Here is a 5315-nt window from a genome sequence, read left to right on the forward strand (position 1 = left end):
AGTCTTGGAGTTGGCTCAGCAAGGAGCTCTGGATTCGAGGAGGACACAACTGGATGTGGCTTGGGTGAGGCCACGAGTTGGAGGAGGTGGAATTTCAGGGAGTCCTCTGGGCAGAGCAACCTCTGTTATCCAGTTTAAAGATGTCTCAGCTATGGCGGTGCTGAGTTTTTGCACAGTGGGAGGCAGGAGGGCTCAACAGAGGAACAATGGATACTGCCATCACTTCTGCTTGAGAGAGAGCCTCACCTTGCGCCCTTGCTCTGACACTCAGTGTCCCCCTGTAAATCCATGGTGGCCCCCTGTTTCAGCAGTCGACCCAGCGCTGGTGCTCAGAGCAAGCTGGTCCATTACTGTGAAAGTCCAGTTGTGGACATGGCCCCTTTAAGAGACTGCTGCTGTGGTAGCCTCTGTTCTACTCAGCTGCTAGGGACCAGGCATCTTTATGTCTCTGTGCCCTCCTACCTTCTACTATTGCAGGGTAATTTCTTATTTCTCTCCCTAGTTGTAGTGCTTCTATTCTTCTAGATCCCAGGTGACATTGCTTGCTATTTGCTCTGTGTTTCTGTCACAACTCTGATTTGGTCGCAAGAGGGATGAACAAAGCCTCTATCATCTATGCCATTTTTTCGTCATCCATATCACTTCCTTAAATAAAGATGTCACATTTAATAAAATTGTCCCAAATGCTGGGGCTTGATAGTGTCCCAGTATTGAGAAAAATTGAAATTTTTATAAACGAAAATTTTTATAAATAAAAATTTACATAAGAAATTACCATTTTCTAAGGAGTTTTGCATAAATTAACATTAGTCTTCCTAAGCCTTATATAGAACAGATGATTACTCCCATTTTTCAGAGGAGTAAACTGAGGCTCAGAGAGATCAATGGTTTTGTTTGAGGTCACCCGATCTGTAAGGAAAGGAACTGGAACTGGACATTAGTGACCTGGTAACAGGAATAATAGAAATGCAGAACAAAGCCCACGTTTTCACCTGTCAGAGGGCCAATCACTCATAAAAAGGCGGGTAATATTTTTGTCCCCTTAAGTGTTTAAAAATTAACTTAGGTGATGTATATAAAATTCTTAGCACTGTGCCTAGCACAGAGCAAATAATCAAAATATTTCTTTAACTATTGAAGTGTTTTATTTAAATAACAGAACAAGACTTACAATTCAACCAATATTTCTTGAACTTTTTATATGTCTGCCACATAAACTAAGAAGGGGAGAAGCATTGTAGAATTAAAGGAAGTGTTAGAAATAATCTTTTCTCGGAAGATGCTTATGGTCTCATTGGTGAGACAAAATTTAAGTAGACACACATCTCTTTTCTAGGAATACATTTTATTATTGTCAGTATTCAGCTAATTTTTCCCACTAAACTTCACTATAAAATTAAAAAGCAGATGAATTATTTATCTAATTTTATGTGCAGTGGTTTTTATACGACAAATGACAAAATTTGCAGTCAGAATATTTGATGCCATTTTGGATAGTGTTATGTGCAAATTTTATACTATCAACTACTTTCCACCTGAGGTCCTGAGTACATATCTAGTTCTCTGATCATCTTATATGAATGCTGTTTTTGGCATTCATGCTGCAAAAAATGGTGGTGTTGTCATGTGTTATTTTCATTATCTCAGGTGTTATTGCATTGGCTTATACTGTGCTCATTTTGGGCTTCTGGCAGTTTGCAGATCAGAAAAGTACTAACAGAGTAATGCTGTACTTCACTGAAAATCATCATATAAGAAACAACTGAGTTGTTCTTTCTGATTAATTTTTACCTCCAAAGTTTGAGAATAAGGAGATATGATTTACTGACTTCCTTCTCTCTTTTGGAGAGGGCCACAGATGTCCTTACTCACCAGGGAGTTTGGTGTGTACCAAAATACCTTCACCTGCCATCACTTGAGATTATGGCTGGTGGAAGCTTTTAGATGTTGCCCCTCTTGGAAATGAACAAGAAAGTCCAGAAGAACAAAAACGAGGGTGGCTAGGATAATAGACCAAGATCAGAAGGGTTTAGGTCCACCACAGATTGGAAGAGAGGCATTTCATTGGAATCCTGCTGACTCTTCCAGGAAAAGAACTGACAAGAAAGAAAATCCTTCCAAAGTATTTGGCACTTCTAAGTTTAGGCAAGCAAGCTACAGTATTCAACTTTTCTCCAGGTAACTTATAGACTTATAGTATATGTCCAGGATTTGGAAAAGAGCAAGAGATGGAAGGGTGCCAGACAGCAATGAAAAAATGTCCAGGTCCCTTGTAGAAACAACAAAATTTAGTCAAACTCATCTCTATGGTGTGCAGAAGATGAGAAAGCAAAGGATGAGCCAAGATCACCTATGAGGATAGTGAAGAAAAGAGTCTGAATGTTCCTCTATCTATAGGATGAACACAGGAACAAAATCTCACCATGAAAGAACATCAATAAATAAAAATTTGGATCCCTTTACATTATCACTGCTTTCCTGGATTTTAACCAGCATTTTTCTTTTTCCTCAGGCTTTAAATGGGGAGTTCAGCATGGACCCCACACTGGAAAAGAAAACTTACCAGTTCATAGACCCTGGAGAAGAATGTTTAAGATACATCAATACTATTGTAGGTGCTGAAGGGTTTCGATTTGCCTCAAGCAGATTAAATGGAAATGAAAGAAATTGAGACTGGACTGTGTACTGTGAGATGAATGCCCAACACAATGAAGATCACCACCTCAGCAACCCAGGTACCGGTATAAAACGTTTAGAGGACCAAGAAGCTATCGTACAGGCAATGACTGATGATACTGCCTCTGCAGAAGGTTGGCCTAAGCGTGTCCCCTGTGTGGACAGTGGCTCCAGCAAGCTATCAGTCTCAATCTCTCTCTCTCTCTCTCTCTTTCTCACACACACACACACACACACACACACACACACACATGCACACGCACACACAACTTCAACACCAAACATACAAGCACTGTAATAAATCTAACCAAAAGTAACTTCACAGGGTGATCTGATCGTAAATTCCTAACCGGGCAGGTCATGGTGGGTAGTCATGACCCAGGCCTATAACTTCTTTAGCAAAAGGTTTATCTTTGCCTTAAACAAGCCCTGCCCATCATTTTTCATGCATTTAACACACTTTTGAAAAACCCCTGAGAAGAATAACCACCCTCAAAAGAACACATAATCTTAACTATCCTGTAATCCAATCTCCACTTTGCTTTCTCCCACCGTAGTGTAATCTTCCTCACATTCCCTCCTTAATTTAAAATTCATAAAAGAAACTGCAAAACTGTCATTCTTTAGGAGTGTTTGAGATCTTGTTTCCTGGCATTGTCATCAGTTTGGCTCAGATAAACTCATAAAAATTCTCTACAGGTTTGGACAGTTCTTACATGACACACCTGATAAGATGTGGCCTTATACAATGATGACTTACATAAGCTTACAAAGCAATCCTAAGCCATTAATAGCAACACATAGAATTTAGAGATGACAATAAAGAGATAGAAGATCAGTTGAGTCATGCAATTAACAGAGGAGACGATGTTCTTTGATACAAAGTTCATCAATATTTCCGAAAACAGAAATCTGTGAAACACTGGTTAAAAAGAAAATAGAGCATGGGAGTGTGAAGGTGAGAATTTAGAACAATTAGAGTGATGAGGGCCAGGTTCCCCACCATGATGACAACTTATTAAACCAGCAAGGGTAAATTCAGTCATGAGAAGGAATTTCAATGAGGCATTACCATGTGGGGAGAGATGTACAAAGTACATGCAGCTGTAATGGACTGGATGGTTCTCACGAGTGCCTCTGCGTGGTGGATATATCAGTCTGCTGGGGCTGTCCTAACAAAGTACCATGGACTGGGGGTTTAAACAACAGAAATTTATTTTCTTACAGTTTCGGAGGCTAGAAGTCCAAGATCACAGCGACAGCAGGATTGATTGCTTCTGAGGGCCATGAGAGATAGATTGTTCCAGGCCTATTTCCTTGGCTTGTAGATGGTGGTCTTCTTCTTGTGTCTTTATATCGTGCCTGTGTCTAAATTTCCTCTTATAAGAACACCAGCAATACTAGATTAGGGCCCACCCCAGTAACCCCATTTTAACTCAATTACCTTCTTAAAGACCTTGCTCCAAACAAGGTTACATTCTGAGGTATTGGGTATTAGGACTTCAAAATATGAATTTGAGAAGAGAACACAATTCAGCTTATAACAGGGAAGAAAAGAAAATATGATCCAGTCTCTTCTCTGTTTCAGATTTATTCCCTGTTTCCCTTTGAGATAGTGGCTTCTGAGCACTTAGGGAGTTGGGGCCTTCCACCTTTGTAGTGATGAAGGGAGATGGGATCTCGGCTTCACCTCTTGTTCCTATGTCTACTCCTCTGCCATTTTTTCCCCATTTGTTTATGAAGAAACCAGATCATTTATCCTATAAAAATTCTCAAATTCTGGACCTAGCAAATTGTATCCCCGTGTTGTTATTTAACATGTTCTTCTGTACCTCGTATTTCCTAAAAACTGGTAGTTAAATCTGGAGGTTTGATCAGATTCAGGTTTATTTATTTATTTATTTTTGGCAAGAATTCGTAAGTGGTAGTGTGCGCTTCCTTTCGTTAGGCAAAATAATTCTTGGCACTTAACATGATGACACCAACTTACGAAGCAAGCAGACTGCTAGTTCACCCCTGGAGGGGTGGGCCTCTATCACCTGAAAGAAATATTTTTGCATAGGTATGTGGGCCCTTTAAGTTGTTCACTGCTTTGGATTATACAGTTCTTAACAAGCACATACAGGGTGGCTGCAAGCTACTTGTATTAAGCAGACACCACTTAGCTATGTATAACAAAGTCCATCTGCTTTTGGGTGCAGAATTCTATTATCTTGTTGCCACCAGAGTAGCTGCTTCTGTCCATAAATTTCCTTAATAAACTCTTGATGTAACTCTGGCATGTCAGTCTCTTTCCTTGGTTTCTCAGCCCCAGAGAAATCTTTCCAACATTTTTTTTGCACCACATCAGCGAGACACAATTTCTAGTTCTTTCTTGTGATATTAATTTTGGTCAGTGGGTTGTGTATTAGGAGACTATTATATCCACTAACAGCCATTGATGATCACTGCCTAGACCTGTTCAATGGAAATATGATTAAGGCACAGGTGTAATTTAAAACTGTCAAGTAACCACATTTAAAAAGTAATCATAAATAAATAAAATTTAGTAATATAATTTATTTAACCCATTATATCCAAAATATTATCATTTCAACATATAACCAATATGAAAAATTAATGATATTTTGCAATCTTTT

The 5315-nt window shown here is 39.2% G+C and overlaps 1 long non-coding RNA gene across 1 annotated transcript in view; it reads left to right on the plus strand.

Moving 5' to 3' along the window:
* LOC111730386 overlaps window positions 1-4912 on the plus strand; it is a 10777-nt gene extending 5865 nt beyond the window's left edge. The window contains exons 2-3 of the long non-coding RNA XR_002776660.1: window positions 2513-2735; window positions 3904-4912. This is a non-coding gene — a long non-coding RNA (uncharacterized LOC111730386). The remainder of the gene's footprint in view (window positions 1-2512; window positions 2736-3903) is intronic.
* The last annotated feature ends 403 nt before the right edge of the window (window positions 4913-5315 follow it).

The sequence above is a fragment of the Pteropus vampyrus genome, unplaced genomic scaffold (genome assembly GCF_000151845.1).
Source record: "Pteropus vampyrus isolate Shadow unplaced genomic scaffold, Pvam_2.0 Scaffold311, whole genome shotgun sequence".
NCBI classification, from domain to species: Eukaryota; Metazoa; Chordata; class Mammalia; order Chiroptera; family Pteropodidae; genus Pteropus; species Pteropus vampyrus.